Source organism: Petaurus breviceps, unplaced genomic scaffold (assembly GCF_028583685.1).
Source record: "Petaurus breviceps papuanus isolate PSGF00001 unplaced genomic scaffold, PetGlider_PUasm1.0 47, whole genome shotgun sequence".
NCBI classification, from domain to species: domain Eukaryota; kingdom Metazoa; phylum Chordata; class Mammalia; order Diprotodontia; family Petauridae; genus Petaurus; species Petaurus breviceps.
The window spans coordinates 1,156,367-1,174,948 of record NW_027186349.1 but is presented as its reverse complement, the minus strand read 5'-3'; the positions used below and the strand labels follow the sequence as shown (position 1 = coordinate 1,174,948).

General features: G+C 34.5%; 1 protein-coding gene and 1 pseudogene across 1 annotated transcript in view; one reads left to right on the top strand and one right to left on the bottom strand.

Moving 5' to 3' along the window:
• Window positions 1-18,582, bottom strand: part of CDH12 (cadherin 12) — a 1,453,320-nt gene that overhangs the window by 718,338 nt on the left and 716,400 nt on the right. The window lies entirely within an intron of this gene.
• LOC138171745 (jupiter microtubule associated homolog 1 pseudogene) lies at window positions 2,022-2,768 on the top strand (annotated as a pseudogene).

Below are 18,582 nucleotides of genomic sequence, written 5' to 3'. Positions count from 1 at the left end.
TAAAACCAACTCTTTGGACCTTTCCAGTCTTCTTATACCTTATTCCCTTGTTGGTTCTCTACTATCCAGTCTCATTCTTCATGTTGGTTATTAATCAATAGGCTCTATATAGATGTTTCAAAAAATAATGAACAGGTAAAATGTAACATTTTCAATCCATTTACTGTGTGGAGTCTGTATTTTATAATATGTATACTGGACTGATTTTTGTTGTTGATCACTTGAACAGACTTTTTAAAAAAATGAATGGATTTTTCATTCTACTATAGTACAGACAGATTTACTATAAGTACTTTAGCAGCATGGTATCTAGATAGGCTAAGGGTTTTACTTGTCACCCATGTGATTCTCATCAGGAGGGATTAAGAAAATGATGCTATCAAGCACTTTGCATTAGTATTCTGAACAAACCAGAAAAAAGGAGAAAACATCCATTTAGTAGCACAGAATTTCCTTGCAAAACTTTTCATTTTTTTGAGCTGCTCAAATTGCTGATGTCTCTAATTTTATTGTAAAAGGATTAATGGCATAAGCAAAGTGCATACATTAAAGCTTCAAAATTTGACCTTTTATTAACAATAAAAATGTTTAATCAAGACAAATTTGAGAATCTAATTCAAAGCCAGACAATTGTAGATCTAAAGTTTGGGCAAAGCTTTGTTGACACAAGAGTTTTCCAGAGAGATGTTTTAATATATGGTGTAGTAGAAGAAAGAATATTGTGTTTGGAATGCAGAGGACCTGCAATCAAATCTCAGCTCTACTTCATAATTAATGGCTTTGGGAATGTCACAATCTCCCTTGTCCTCAGTTAACTTATTTTTCAAATGATGAGGATTAGCTAGATTAAATTATCTTTCTAATCTCTAAAGCTATGAAGTAGAAATTTGGCAGTTTACCATTTAATTGAACACAACTAAGTGACCTTTAAAGGTCATATTTGCATATCCTTACTGTGTTTTGAACACATTTAAAATTTATCTCTTTCCCCCTGAATCTTTTCCAACTACCATTTTTCCCCAAAAGCTTTACCTCCCTATACTTTAGAACAGTTATGTATTCTGTTTGCTTGTCTACACTTGACTTTGTGTAATTCTAACATGAGAAATGGATTCCTTTTTCATTGACTGAATATAAGAACATGGTGATGATCCAGTGGTCCATCACTGATGGAACTGGTAACTATAGATATACTTGTATATGTACATAAAAAAAGGATAAGAAATGTTGCTACCTTAGCTTTACTTTAAGTCTTCCAGGGACTGAAGAGGAGCAAAGGGGAAATCAAAGATTCCCCCCAAAAAAGATTGCCCTCTACAAATTCTGGTTCTGAGAAATGGCATGGAGATGTAGAGGGAAAGAAGAGGGGAGGAAAGAAGAAGTAAATTAGGGGGAAGAGAATCAAAAACTGGAAGGGAAGGTGAGTGGTTTACAACAGCTCAGCAGTAAAGTAGCCAACTGAAGAAGCACTATTCTACTTCATGGGTGTCTCAAGGCTCACTACTAATTGAAAAGACAGTATAAGACAATGAGCAAAATATTTAATTAGGAGTTAGGGAAAGTGATTTCTATTTTCTACTCTGTCAACTGACTAGTTTTATAGCCAAATGACATTATTTTATTATGTTACTTCATCTGAGGTATAAACCTTAGTCCTCTGACTTACAAAACACAAAAATTGGACTAGATGATTAAAGGAGTTTAAATTCCATGGTTATGAAGAATTAGCTGAGAAATGTGTTCCAATTATTCTGCCCAAGCCCAAATCCATATTTTTGTTATACTGGCCAAGTTACTTAACCTCTGTTTGCCTTAATCTACTGGAGAAGGATTTAAGGGCAGCTAGGTGAATTAGTGGATAGAATACAGGGCCTAGAGTCATGAATACTCATCTTTCTTAGTTCAAATCTGGCATCAGACACTTACTAGCTGTGTTACCCTGTACAAGTCACTTAACCCTGTTTGCCTAAGTTTCCTAATCTATAAAATGAGCAGGAGAAGGAAATGCCAAACTACTTCAGTACTTTTGTCAAGAAAATCCAAAATAGGTAGAGGGTGGGCTTTTTTTGTGTGTGAGTCAGTGACTGTGTTCAGTTGGACCTTGTGGAGAGCCTCGCCGTTCTCTCTGTTCGCCCGTTCGTCCACCCCCACCCCGGTCCGGCTCCGGCTTCGTCATGACCACTACCACCACCTTCAAGGGCATCAACCCCAATGGCAGGAATAGTTCCCGGTTATTGCATCCTCCAGGTGGTGGGTTTAATTTTACTTTGGGCTTTGATGAGCCTACAGAACAACCAGTGAGAAAGAACAAAATGGTATCTAATATTTTTGGAACATCTGAAGAAAACCAGCCTTCTTGGGCCAAGTCAGCAGGGGCTCAGTCTAGTAGGGATAATTCTGAACCATCTGGACTCCAAAGAAGAAAGTCTTCTGAAGCTGGTCCTGGAGAGTTTTTAGGTCCAAAGGGAGAAGGTGATATACATGAAAATGAGGAGGCAGACTTACAAGTTGACCTGGGACAGAATGAAGAGAAATCTGTGCCTGCTGCACCTGTTCCCAGTCCAGTTGCATCGGCACCAGCACTATCCAGAAGAAATCCACCTGGTGGCAAGTCCAGCTTAGTCCTTGGTTAAATATGACTTTTTTTTTCCTCCCTCCCCTCCATGCTTGTGAACTGCACAACTTGAGCCTGACTGTACATCTCTTTAAAATTTCTTTCATTAAAAAAGCACTTTATGTAAAAAAAAAAAAGAAAAGAAAATCCAAAATGAAGAGTTGGATATGACTGAAACCAACTAAAGAATAAACAACAAAAGAGATAAAAGAAGAAGGAGAGGAAAGTTAGCTAAAAAAAAAAATCAACCAGATAATAAAAATGTGGTATGATTAGAAGTTGGATCCCCAAAACAAATGCAAATACAAATAATATAAGATGTTTAAGATGGATCTTGATTTTTTTTCAAATAGGTATTCAAAATTTTTAGAAGGAATTACAATTAAGCAACTAATCAATAAACAAATATTCCTTCCACACTTGTGTGCTGGGTCCCATTCAAGGAGGCGGAGATACAAATTAAAAAAAAAACTGCTTCTTGAAATGCTTGAATTCAAATGGCAAAGACAAGTCTTAATAAAATCAAATGTAAATATTAAGTCAATAAATATATATACAAAATAGTTTGGGAGGGAGAACACTGGAAACTGGAGGTACCAGTTGAAGGCTTCATGATGGTTCCTGAGGTGCTTCTTAAAAGAATCACATTCCAAACATGGAAGATAGCCAGTACAAAGTATTGCAATCAGAGATTGAGTGTTGTGAGTAACTGAAAGGCTAATTTGACTGGTGAGACAGTAAAGAATTCAATTGTGTTTATGCAAATTTCTTTATTTTTTTTTATCATTTTTTCTTCCTGGATTTCTATAGAAATAGTCACTTATGAAATTGTATATTAATATTACCATTTACTCTAGAGAAGGGTTTCTTAAAACTTACCCCTTTTTGTGGTTTCTACAGCTTTTGTTGTTGTGTGGCTAGAGGGTATGTGCAGTGCAAAAAGGGTGAGCTTTGTGTGTTTAGAACCAAAGTTGCAGTGAAGTTGCAGGATGCAACATGGGCAAGTGCTACCAAAAACACCTCGAATTCATTACAAGTTTGATTCTGAATTAATTTTTCATCCTTGAACATTCAGAAATCTTTTACTACTGCCAAATATCTTGCTACTCCTTGTGGGGTCTCAACCCACAGTTTAAATTGCCTATGGTAATAACTTCCTTGTAGAACAACAGAACCTTAAAAGTGAGAAGGGACATTTAGTGCAAATCATACCCGAGAATGAATCATCTCTAAAACATCCCTGAAAGGGTCATTTAACCTCACATGGAGACTTCCAGCGATGAAAAACTTATTAATTCTCCTAGATAGCCTATTCTACATTAGGAGGGCCCTAATGTTTCTCTTCTCAAATTTTTACCCATTGATCCTGGTTTTGCTCTTTAGGGCCAAGTAAAACAAGTTGAATCCCTCTTCATGTGACAACCTCTTACATATTTGAAGACAGCTGATAAGAATACCCCTTCCCCACATGCAAACAAATATCCTTTCTCCAAGTGAAATATCCCTAGGACACCCAACTGGTCCTCTTTTTCCTATAGCATATCAATTCTCCTTGCCTCCTCCCACCAAACAATTTGCCCATTTCTAGATACCGTCCACATTGTGAATGCACTTCCTAAAGCAGAACAAAACACTTCAGATATTGTCTGAGAATATAAGATTATAGCAAGGCTTGTCACATATTTTATACACTGTCTAAAAGTATATTCTTTTTCACTAACTTTCTTGTTCAAATTATAGCAAGAGGGTATACATCTTGGTCATACTACTCTAAGCTATTAATTGATTTCATCATAAATACTTAGTTTTTAAAAAGGAATAATTCCTTGCCAAACAAAACCAAATTAATCCTTACTTTCTGCCAGGAGGCCACTACTGATAGGCATACATACGAAAGTTAATAAAATAAGAAAGTTAATGGAGAAAGATTGAATTATTTAGACATAAAGAAGCCTGATCTCCATATAAGAAGAGGTGAATTATTCAGGGCAGACTAAAAGGTTTATATGTTTGGATTTGGAGATGTCACCTCTATTGCTAGGGTGCCTTGGGATACTCTAAGAAAATGTCCATATTTCTTGGCTATACACAGTAATATTTATTGGATATATATATATATGTATACACACACATATATATTATATATATATAAAACACTCGTTATACACTTAATGAGAGTTGAGATTCAAGCATATAGATCTCCAAAATTCTCATTGTTTTCTAAAACAAAGTAGTATATATTGTTTTATTTTATTCTTTGTTCCTGAAAAATGCTGGGGAAGGACTTCTCATGCAACATACTATGTCCTTCCCCCAACATTACTCAGGAGCAAATGATAAAATAAAACTATATTTACTACTTTATTCAAGAAAACAAATTGAAAAAAATAAATTTTAAAAAGTAAGCACAGCTGGGTGGGAAAGTAATTTGAGTTCTACCCTTCAGGTAAAATAAGATCTGACAGACTCAATCTTGTCTCCAATGCACTTAAAACCAGAATGAAATTACTTCAAATTCAGTACCATGGCAGGCAGGACTCTGTGGAGTCTCATGGAATTCATGATTCTTGAATAAAATGGAATTTTGCTCTTGTATTCATAATCCAGGAACAACTTCATACCCTTATAAGGCTCCTTATTGTTATAATTAATCTGTTCTTTAAATATTCCATGATATACCTTTAAGAAGTTCAGGTCATGCCATTCCAATTTTACTAAAATGAAAAATCCAATAGATGGTTGCTGAATATCTTTTATTATTTTTAGAAAGACAGAATTCAATCAGGTATAGGCATTATTGAATTAGGTCTCTTAAAATGGAGAAAGCATACAAAAGCCTTAGAATAATTATAAAAACACAATGGAATTCTTCTCTCTTTTTCCCTTCATTTATCTTACAAAACAATATCCAGTGTATGCCTTCTACTTGGATTAACACAAACACTCATGAATCACAGGGCTGAGGATCTAGTCAATCAAAAATGTAAACAGGTGATTGATTAATATTGAACTCTGTTCTTGAAAGCAAACTCTATTTCTTGTGGGAACAAAAGTGTTACATGGTTGGGCTAATATTTAAATATAGTTAATTTGTACACTTATTCAAGAGAAAAAGGAAAAGTAAGACACATTGTTTCAAAACTCCCAAATAGATGTTATTGAAAACTGAAATAAAAAATAAAACCAATATCAAATTCAAAGTTTTTTGAAACAGGTGACATCAGAATGTGAAGAAAATTTAAAGTAAGTTGATAGAATTCTCTTTGCCTTTAGTCAAAAGGGAAACGAACAGACCAAGGAAAAAGGCATATTTATGTCATCTCTTCCATCAGTGAAAAAGGCAAGATGGTAATTAGACAACTGGTAGGCCAAGAAAATCAAAGAAAACTACTCTCTGCTTCCTCCAGCAAGGGGCATATAGATTGAAAGATTTATTTATGTGGTATATGTGAAGAATGCATTTATAAAGAATTTTCTTCACACTAAAGAAATAGTCAAAAAATGTCACAGGGCAAAGACAAAGTAATACATATCAATCTTGTTTATTCTGCACATATAAATGATCACAGTTTTTGAAATCATGAATTATGTGTATGTGTGTCTGCATGTTTATGTGCCATAGTTAGTAGATGTTTTTATTTTATTGGCAGAGGAAACTCCCTTTATCAATACAGGTTGGCACCTTATCAGTAATTTATCATCTTGATAGTCTCCTAGAGCATTGAGAGATTTAGTGACTTTCCTAGGTTCACACAGCCAGTATATGTCAAAAGCTAAGACATGAACCCAGATCTTCCTGCTTTCAAGGTCTACTCTCTATACACAATGCCATGCTGCCTCTTTTAGATGAGAATATTATTCTTAATCTCTCCATAGAACCAGACATCTTTTTGAATGAATAAGGAAAACATTCCTTTTTTTCTCTGTAGGAAATACCTAAGGCATTCACTGCATGTACTACATGAATATGATAAGGGTATTTCTTTTGTAAAGAAAATGACATCACATGGTTTCCAAATTCATAGAGCAAATTTAATTAGTTTATGATTCAGTATCTTTAAAAATGATGTTTTTCTTATAAACATATAGTAGCTTTTTGTTTTGCTTTTAATATGGAAAAACATTTAATTATACATATCATGTACAGATGTATAATTGAAATCATAACATAGCATAGGCAGAGTCATTTTAGATGAACGATGGGGACAAGTGCTAAATTTTCATGTTGCTTACCAACAGGCTGCTTTGCTCTACTCTAAGGCCAAGGCATTAAATCATCAGACCCCCTCCTCTTCCTTCATGGGTAGAGAGTTTTATATTCATTTGCAAACAGAGTAAATGGCTTAGACATAGAGTATTATGAGAAGAATTATAAGTAAGTCATTGAAAATTAAACCAAATAACTGGCAGGTTTTTGCATCTTTTAAGTATGGATTCTACCTAGGGCATATGGGCATTGAACATAAAACAAATAAAGTAAAAGATCCATGCAGGAAGGCAAGATCAACTGGCAAGGATCAGGAAAGGAACTTCTGTTAACAAATATCAGCAATGCACTAACTTGATAACTTGAATTGTACTACACACTGAAAAATACAAGCAAAAATTGCATGTGTCAATATGGAATTTGAGGTTTTAAAAATAATGAATTAAAACAGGAACTATGCTTTATATGGTTTCCTATGGATAAATGTCATTATTATTCATGAAATTTGTTATTTTGGTTTATTATGAAAACAAATATACATCAATTTTATGTTATATATTTATTATATATAATTATATAAATATATTATGAAATATAAAAATAATATATAAACATATATAAAATTATATGTAGTTATATCATATATTACATCTATATAGAAATTTTTTAAAATACAGAGTAAGACATGTTTATAAGATGTTCCTATTCAATGAAACAGAAATATTTTTTCATGAACTTTGGAGAATTACCCCATGGAAGTAAAAAGTTTAAAAAAAATAAAAGAAAAAACAGCAAAATACTCACAGATGGGTAAAAACAAACAAAAAACCTGAGGTCTTTTTTTTTTTTGCTTTTATTTTGGAGGGGGTAGGGCAGGGCAATTGGGGTTAAGTGACTTGCCCAAGGTCACACAGCTAGTCAATGATAATGTCTGAGGCCACTGAGATTTTTCTTAATCTCTCCACAGTTTAATATTTCAAAGCCTCAAATATTCACGATGTTATGACAGGATAATTGAGTCAGAGATTTTGTGCAAGAAGAGATCTCGGGCCATATTCTGTGACTCATTTAACAAATGAACAAATTTAGGCACAGGGGATTTAATTATTTCAATTCAATTAATTAATTTATTAATTTATTTTAAAAATGAAATTTATTTATTAATTTAATTAATCATTAATTTGATCAATTGCTAAGCATTTATTGAGTGTTAGTAAAGAGTGACTTGCCCATTATTATATAGGTAGTTAATAGACAAGCTATCAATCCTATTCCTCCTGACTCCACTATAAGCAACATTGCCTATATATCTGTATCTTATAGGTGCCTCTGTGCCTCTGGGCACTGCAATCTACCATACTCCTTTCCAGATTTAGGAAACTGTATTCATTAGTTGTTGTGACTGAAATAAATCACTCTCTCAGTGAACCGCACAATTCAACAAAATTGCAGTGCATTTCTAGCTTAGTTAAAGATATTAAATAATGACTGGCTTTGAATAAACAAATAAGATTTGGTTTGTTTCAGAAAGGCATTTTAGGAACCACCTTGTGAACTGCATTTTTAACTCTCCTGAATATTTTCTACTTTCAAGATGAATTTATGACTTCACACACACACACACACACACACACACACCTTGACTCCTACTTTAAATGTATTGCTTAATGAATGAAAGTAAAAATTGATCCTGAATACTAATCTACTGATCCTGTAACCGTTTAATGTACAAAATAAATTTTCTACTGTCCTTTGTCAGAACAAATGGACAGTAAGTCAAGTAGACAGTCTTTGAAAAATTAAAAAAATACTTTTACTCATTTTAAAATTCTTTGTGCAAAAAAAAAACTTCTTTGTGAAACAAAAGTCCTTATGTTCTTAAAAATTGAAATTGAGGCTTGCCCAAAGGGCAAAGTAAAGACTTATGGTAGATGTAATAAAGGAGATACATAAGACAAAGAAGGTATTATATATTAAAAAAAAAAACATAAAGAATGTCATGGAAGAAATATACAAGTAAAAAATAAGGTCATTAGGTAAAAATGTATAGATGACTGATGAACAAACTACATCCTCCATCATTATTAGAAAAATGTCAAAAAAGAAAACAAGGAAGTCCCACAGCACATTGGGTGACTGTGGTAGGAAGAAAAAAATACACCAGAAAAATGTTACTTCTAATGTGATTACTCCTTTCAACAGTACAAATATCCTTGCTGAAAGGATCTTAGCTTTATTAAGAGTCCAAAATGCAGTATACAGAATCAGAATATCTGTATAATTTTTTCCTTGTTGCACTCTAACATCTGAGTTTATAATCATTTGTGTGTACTTTGGTCTACACATAAGAGCGGATATTAACATAAACATATGTATGTGTGTATGTAATGTGTGCTATATTAGACACAGTCTATTGAATAGTGTAGCCCAGAGGGAAAAGAGTAGTGCAAAATGAGAATATTTTCTCATGTCACAGTGCAGAAGGGAATTTCTTATTGTTTTAAGGGAAACTTCTTTAGTAAATTAGAATTGAGGGGTAACAATTTTGTGTTTTTGGTATCTCTGCATTTCATTTATAGGGCTCTTTCAGGTGACTTTTGGGTATAATATTTGTCAAAAGGAGATCCATTATTTAAAAACAAAATGTTTACATTTTTTTCTTGTGTGAAATGCCCACTAGTCAAGTAAAACAAACTATACCACTAGCCATGTAATTTTTAAAAATCTGCAAAATTAAAATCACTTGTATTAGAATCTTTATATATGATTTTAAAAGTTGTATTACTAACAGTAAATTCTGAGAGACTAAAAAGTACATTTATTATTTCCAGGTTGAACTACATAGGTATATAGAAATTAATCTGAGAAATGGTCCCTTAAATAACTGAGGCTATGTAAAACTTATTTAAACAAAGTATTATAAAGTTGCTTTATTTTTAAAAGCATCTCGGTATTTGCCTACATGTATTTTCATAATGACCATGGATCTAAAGGTTTAGGAAAGCAAGGTTTAGGCAACCATGGGAGGGGAGACAGAAGGAATCAAAAAATCATTATGAAAATACATTTAAAATGCTCAACAATTTTTATTTGGTTATTACTGAAGTGAAACAAAGGAAAATTAATGAAAAGATAGGCCCATAACTTGGAAGGAAGTCCACATTAAAAATAAACTGTACATTGTGAAGAAGCAAAACACACACACACACACACACACACACGTTCAATTAACTTGTATATTGATTACCAAAAGGAAATAAGATGGAAAATTGAATGACAAAGTTGAAATTGAGTGCATGAGTAAATAAAGGTCTACCTTGTATGAAATGTGGATAATAATTAACATAATTATATATCATTTTAAGATTTACAAGTTGCTTTTCTAATAATAGCCATGTTATGTAAATAGTACAAATTTCATTATTTTGATTTTGAAGATATAGAAATTGAGGTTCAAAAGCTTCCAGTGACATACTATTGTCAACTAGTCAGAAAATTTTATTAAGTATCTATGATGTACCAGCATAAGTGCTGGGGATTCAAAGAAAGGAATAGACAGTCTCTACCCTTAAGGAGCTCACAATCGAATGGAAAAATCAGAATGCAAATAACTATATACAAATAAACTATATACTTGATGCTGGTGCTGTTTGTCCTTCTTTCTCAGAGGACCTGACATCAGGGAAGTAATGCCAAGACAAGCAAGTGAATTGGATTTAAGTGAGGGAGAGCTGTGCAAAGTCAGTAGCCTTACTTTCTCCTCCAGTCATCTAGGTCCCAAAGTCAGATACAGATCAGGACAACGCTAGATGGCCCAGGATACAGTGTGTGTGGGGGGGAGAGGGAAGGTCCTTTTAAAAAAAGACTAAAATGTGAATTGAACAACTGAACAGAGTACTCTACATACAGTCTGACCACTAGGACTATCACCTCCCTCATCCTGTATACTATATGATTATTAATGTTCCCTATCTACAATAGTTTTTTAGATGGCTATCTTATACTCTTAAATTATACTGAGTTTTCAGGCCACTAAAACACCCAAATATGTTTCCACATCAACTCCAGTTAATAACTGGATTTGTTCAGTTGATTTTTTTTTAAGCATGAATGTGGTACTTTATATTTATCTCAATTAAATTTCATCCTATTATATTTGACTGATGATTCTCAGCCAATGGTGTCAAACTCAAATAGAAATGAGGGCCACTAATCTGTACATAAGGATCCCTGTAGGTTATATATTGATTCCGTTTTAAAGTACAATATCTAGGTTTTACAATATTTTATTTGATTTGTTAATATTTCATATTTAATATTTTTGTTAGAAACTGTCAAGATCATTTTAGATGTTGTTCCACAGAGTTAGGCATTTCTTCCTTATTTGTGTATAACAGACAAATATGATTAAAGAAGAAAATAGGGGTGGCTAGATGGTGCAGTGCATAGAGCACTGGCCCTGGAGTCAGGAGGACCTGAGTTCAAATCCAGCCTCAGACACTTAACACAAAACTAGCTTTGTGATCTTGGGCAAGTCACTTAACCCCAACTGCCCTACCTTCCCCCTTCAAAAAAAAAAAAGCAAAAAGAAAATAAGCATTTATTAAGTGCCTATTATGTCCCAGGTGCTGTGCTAATACACACTTTCACAAATATTATCTCATTTGATTCTCACAAAAACCCTGGGTGTAGGTGCTGATTCTATCCCCATTTTATTGCTGGAAAATAATTAGTAGTAGGAAGGTCCTAAAAATTCAGAGGAATTGCAAAAATCTCCCTTTAGGAAACTGGATTTTTGTTTAACTTGAGGTCGGGAAATTCAGGAGACTGAGATGAGAAGGGAGATCATTCTACACAAGGAAAATATTCAACAAAAATACCTGAAGTTAGGAGATGGACGGTCTTGCTCAATGGACAACAAGAAGGCTAGTCTGACTGAACTGTATTCCATATGGTGGGGTGTATTGTATAAAAAGAATGTAAAGGTGGGGAGCATAGGATATGAAGACAAATAAATGACAAATGAAGGATTTAAATGACAAATAAAGGATTTAATATTTGATTCTGGAGATGATAGACAGTCTCTGAAGTTCATTAAATAGAGGGGGGGAAATGGTAGGACCTATGCCGAAGGAAGATCATGTTGACAGCTGAGTATAGGATGAACTGAAATGTGGAGAGACTTGTTTCAGGTGAACCAAGATTGTGCCATTTTAACAATTCAGGGATGAGGATAAGGGTCTGTACCACGATGGTGACACTATCAAAGGAGGGAAGTGGACATACTGGACAGTTGGGAAAATCGACAGGCCTTGGCAACAGATCAGATATGGGAATAGTGGAAGGATGAATGAGAATAAGTAGGTGCACATGACCCCTGAGCTAGTGAGTGTAAAAGATTGGGAGGATGGTGGTGCCTTTGAAAGTAACAGGCAAGTCTGAAAGAGAAAAGAGTATAGATCACAGAGTAATAAGAATCAAACTGTCAGAAAGTCACTCAAGAGTGGGAAAACATAAATACAGAAACAAAAATCCATGTACACAGTATCAGGTATATTTCTCCTATCTAGGCCACACCAATGTTCATGCAATATATAATGCCTCTTTTTATTTTACAAATAGAAAATAGGTAGAGTAATCCATTGTTCTTCCTGAATAAGAATTCTGAGGATAAGGCGACTTTGATATAGTGTGTGCAGACTAATTAACTGGAAGTATACACACACACATATTAAGTAAATTATATATGCACAGATTTATATACATTTAAATGTGTGCATACCTACACATGCACACATATGAAGTAATGTGGCTGAGAGCTCAGGACAGAAGGAAGAACAAACCTTGTAATACAGAGCTAGCTGTCTTTGTCTTCAACACTTCAAAGGAATTAAAAATATTTATTAAACATCTAAAGTGTGCAATAGCTCAGGTTTGATCCTTGGATACAAAGGAATAGTCTCTGCCTTCAATATGGGCTTACATATGATTACATTCTAGACAGATGAGTGCAATGTGGGATAAGGAGCATAAAAGGGAGATGAGAAAATAAAAATGAGGCTCTTGGAATACTCAGGGAGGTACAGCACACTAATATCTGGGGCTATTAGAGGTGGCTTTAGTCAGCCAATAAACATTAAAGTAGCTAAGATGTGCCAGTCAAAGTATTAAGGTTTGGAAATACAAAGGCCAAAACACCAACTCTGCCCTCAAGCAGCTTACTATCTAATAGGAGAAAGACAAAATTTAAAAAAAAATTACTTACAAACAAGAAACTGTTATCTGGAGTTAAGCCCTAAGAGAAAATAAGGATTCTGAAAGAGAAAAATAATGTATATTTGATGATTTTACTCCAGATATTCAAGGAGGGACACTTATCTACACCCTTCAAAAGACAGCACAGGTGGCATCATTTAAGTTCTAGAAAATTATAGCTACTTGGCAGGAAAATAATGAACCACAGGGTAGATTTGTTGCAGTTGTTCTGTTTATGAAATGATTTGTGCTACTTGAATTTCTATGATTCTTTGCCCATAAAACACCCCACTCTTGAAAACATAGCATTTCCAGGGGTGGAGGCAAGATGGCATTGTAGAGAGGCACTCAGTCAAAGTCTTCCAGCTTTCCCCTCCAAACAACTTTAAAATAACAGCTATAGTGGAAAAGATATCAAAAGGTCAGAGTGAGACATTTTTCTATCCCAATATAACATAGGAGGTTGGGAAGAAAGATCTGTGACATGGCAGAGGACGCTGACCCAGAGGCCAAGTAGATGAAACACCAGTGGAAAGACTTTTTGGTGGTGACAGAAGTAATAGCAGCTTTAAGAGCTCACAAACCAGAGATGGTAAAGGGATCTGATTAGAAAGAGATTTCAGAGTACTGAAATTTTGCTAGCACTGAACAGAGGATGAGATACTGTTTGATAACTCCACTGCATATACCCACTTCTATGTCATAGTTCAGGAGCATTTATTTTTTGTTCAAGAGTGACTGGAGCCGTGTGACCTTGGGCAAGTCACTTAACCCCAAATGCCCTCCAAAACCAAAAAAAAAAGAGTGAATGGAAACCCTGAGAGGCAGGGTCCTCTTGTCTCAAGAGATCAGAGATGCTCAGGAACAGTGTAGATTGCAATCCCAAAGGGCCACAAAGTTTTGAACAAAGAACAATCATCTCAAAGTACAATAGTCAAAGTCTTTAACTCATGGGGCACACTAAGTTAACTCAATCAGTCACTTATTCAGCAATCAATTACTAAGTATCATTAATCACTAAGTATAATCATTAGAAAATACATAGACCTTCCACCCCTAGGTCACTAGTAAACTACAATTTCATTACTACTCATTGCCCACAGAGAGGTCTTTTAATTTTGACTAGAGGCAGGCAACTCCTACCTGAATCAACCAAACAGTCATCTGGTTTCAAAGGCAGACCACTCCCAGGTCCTTATGCAGCTCTCTGTGTATGTCCCACTCCACAGTGAAGTTCACAGGATCCAGTCCAACTCAAATCCTTCACAGTTTCTGTTCCAGGGAATTTAAGGCTCAACCAAGCCACAAACAGAAAAAGTCTTGGCATCCTGGTCATGCTTCCTCAGTCTTTTGCAGTTGTTCAAAAAATCAGAATCATCTTATCCATCAGGGGGTGGGGGTTGTGGGAGGGTGGGGGTTAGGTCTCCTGGGCTCCTCTTCAGCCTCCTGGGCTCCTTTTCAGAAGAAGCTCTGCCATCACAAGTTCTCATGAAATTTTGACTCAGTTCACAATTCTCATTTCTCTTCTGTAGCTGTTCTTTGCCAACACAAAGGTATCTTCAAATTCAAAATAATTACCATTACAGGGTAAGGACTAGATTACAAACGAGAAGAGCAGTGACCATACTTCTACCCAATTCACATCATGTTGGAAGGACCCAAGCCTTCCACACCCACACAACTAGCTCTGAAAACAACAATGTGAAAAAGTCTGAAACTTGAGATAGAGACCATGCCCCTATCCCTACCCCCACATGCCAAGAAGAGAGTGTAATTTTAACAGAAAGTTCAAAATCAAGAAATAGGACAGAGCAATAGGCTAATAATAACAAAAACCTGACCATGAAAAGCTACTTTGTTGACAGAGAAGGTGATGAAGCAAGCTCAGAAGACAATGAAGTCAAAACAGCTATAAGAAAAGCCTTAAAGAAAAATTAGTAATAGAAATTTATCTTAACCAATAGGAAAGCAGGAGAAAAAGGCAATGAGAGAAAGGGGGTAGGATGACAAAAGGTTAGGCAGATTAAAGAAGGAAATAGTCAGAAACACAACAGACTTTAACGGAGAGACAAGATAAAAGGAGAGCACTGTTAGTAAATCATAACTGAATGTGAATGTGATGAACTTACCCTTAAACAAAAGCTCATAACAGAATGGATTAGATATGGCAACATGTTGCTTATAAGAAACACAGTTGAAAGAGAGATACTATAAATGATATAATGATATCTTTAGAGAACCCTAGAATATCAACTAAAAACCTATTGAAAAAAATTAACAACTTTAGCCAAGTTGAAGGATATAAAATAAACCTACATAAATCATTAACGTTTCTACATGCTACCAAATAAACTAAGCCAGAAGATACAGAAAGAAAAAATTTCATTGAAAATAACTGTTTACAATATAAAATATTAGGGAATCTATCATCCCAGACAAACCCGTGGATTATATTAACACAATTACAAAACACTTTTCACATAAATATAGTTCTAAACAAGTAGAGAAATATTAATTGCTTGTGGTTAGGCCAAACCAATATAATGGAAATGACAATTCCACCTAAATTAATTTACTTATTCAGTGCCATACCAATCTAACTATCAAATATGTTTTTTAATAGAGCTAAAAAAATTCATGTGGAAGAACAAATGTCCAAGAATATTAAAGGAAACAATGAAAAAAATGTGAAGGAAGATGGTCTAGAAATTCCAGATTTCACATTATGTTACAAAGCAGTAATCATCAGAATAATCTGGTACTAGCTAAGAAACAGAGGTATACCATATAACTTAATAAATGATCATAGCAATCTAGTGTTTGATAAACATGAAGATCTAAGTTTTAGAGATAAGAATTCATCATGTGACAAAAATTGCTGGGAAAACTGGAAAAAGTCACTTTTCAATTGATAAATGGTTAAAAAAATATGAGTAGGCATTATTCAGAATTCAAAGCTATCAAGAGCCACATTGGAAAAAAAAGTTCCAAATCACTGCTTATTAGAGAACTACAAATCAAAACAACTCTGAGATACCATTTCACACTTATCAGACTGGCTAATCTGAAAGAAAAAGAAAATGACAAATGCTTAGGAATTCACAGTGATGCCCATCAATGGGGGAATGGTTAGCCAAGTTGTGGTACATGACTGTGATGGAATTCTATCATGCTATAAGAAATGATGAGCAGGATGCTTTCAGAAAAACCTGTGAAGACTTACATGAGCTGAGGCAAAGTGAAATCAGACTTAGAATAACATTTGCAGCCACTAACAGTAATTTCATAAGAATGATGAACGGAGAAAGACTTAGCTATTCTGATCAAGATAATGATTCAAATGATCCATGATGAAAAATGCTACCCACCATCATAGAAAGAACTGGTGGTTCCTGAATGCATATTGAAGAATGCCTTTTTAAACTTTATTTTTTTTGTTTTATTTCATTTGTATCTTTTTTTTTTGCCACATGCTAATATGAAAACATGTTTGGCATGACCTCACAAAATAAAATTACTTGTTTTCTCAAGGAGGTCTCAGGGACAGTAATGAGGAAGGGAAGAATTTGGAACTTATTTTAAAAATAATTATTACTATCTTTACATGTAATTGAGAAATATTTATTTAAATAAATGAAAATTATTTAATTTTAGATTAAAAGAATAAAGATCTTTCAACAATCATGACAGAGTCAGATGCTATTATGTTGGTTCATTTAAAACATGCCAAAAAAGGAAAGAAAACTTACTTAGCAACTTAATTTCCTCCTGTTCTCTATCATTTCAAATGTTACAATGTGCCAAGTAGGACTGAGATATCCTGAGAACAAGAGGTGATAATAACTTGAACACTATACTCTCAGGTGAACTGCAAATCATAGAGATGAAGGAGCTGAGGTCCAGAAAAAAAAAAGAAAAAGTATTCTTTCTGGATTCTCACTTACTTGTCTATTAGAGGTCACCTCTCAGGAGGTTCATTACAACATCAAACTTCAAATGACAAGACTGACACCATGCTTCTGTGACACGATCACCCTTGCCTGAAATTGTCTCTAGTGCCTTGTCATGGCATGGTTGTGATCCTAAATCATAAACTCTGTCAGATAAGAAAGATTTCAAGCATAACCCAGGGAAAGACCGGTGTCCTATCACCTCTCTGCTATTTACTCATTAACGTTAGCAACTTCAAAGGTTCAGTACTGGCAATTTAAGACTTTATTTTTTTTTCCCAATTAACTCATAAAGACTATCTACTAAGGGGAAGAGAGGAAACCAGAGAATGAAAGTGCTGCAATAATAGCTCTTCTGAGCTTCTGAGGAATCAAGTTAAAAAACTCAGAATTTTAGACCTGGAAAGGAACACAGAGTTCATACAATCATCTAGGTTTGATACGTGAGGAAATTGAGGCCCAAATGACTTGATTAAAGCAATACAAAAAAGCATGTTGTAGAGAACATTGATAAGCTATTGACAAGTAGCTATCCACTACCTAGCTATTTTCTTTTTTATTACTCTGCTTCCCCTGCCCCAACATCACTTCTCAATTATTTGAGAAATCATATTGATTATATCATTAATTTATAGGCAGCTAGGTGACGCAGTGGATAGAACACTGGGTCTGGATTAGGGAAGACACTGAGTTCAAATCTGACTGTCAGACACTAACTGTGTGATTCTGGGCAAATCACTTAACCTCTGTTTGCCTTTGTTTTCTCACCTGTAAAATGGAGGTGATAACAGCATCTATATAAAAGAACTGTTTTGGGAATAAAATGAGATAATATTTGGAAAATACTTAGCATATTTTCTGGAACATTATAAGTGCTAAATTAATGCTCATTGCTTTTCCCATTTCATTATCTCTTCAGGGTGGCAAAGTGAATAGAGAACCAGCCTTGAAGTCAGAAGATCAGAATTCAAGTTCTTTCTATTGACACACCATCTGGAGGAAGCCTAAGCAAGTCACTCCACCTAAAGGCAAGTGTCACAGTGGATAGAGTGCTAGGCCTGGCATTGGGAAGTTAAAAGAGTTCAGTTAAAAGAAATCTTACATCAGACACCTACTTGCTATATGACCTTGGGGAAGTCACTTAACCTCTGTCACAGCTTCCTCAACTATAAATTGCATCTACCTTCCAGGGTTGTTATAAGGATGAAATAATATAATATTTGTAAGGCACAGTACCTAGAACACAGTAGACACTATATAAATGTTTATTACCTTTCCTTCACCTACTTGACCTCTTGCTGCTCTCTAAAACATTAAAAGTTGTCAAAAAAGCATCATGTTGCATTGGTAGAGGGAGAGGTTCCTTACTCAGGAGTTCTCTAAATTAAGGAAATGACAGGTATAGATTTTATTCTTATTTCCTCATTGAAATAATTATCAACATAACAAAGAGCAGGTATCATATTTATATCAGGCAACAGAACATACTTGGAAAAGCTAGATTTTTTTAAAATGCTGCCAATTGCTAAACTGTTAAAAACCAAGGGCATGAATTT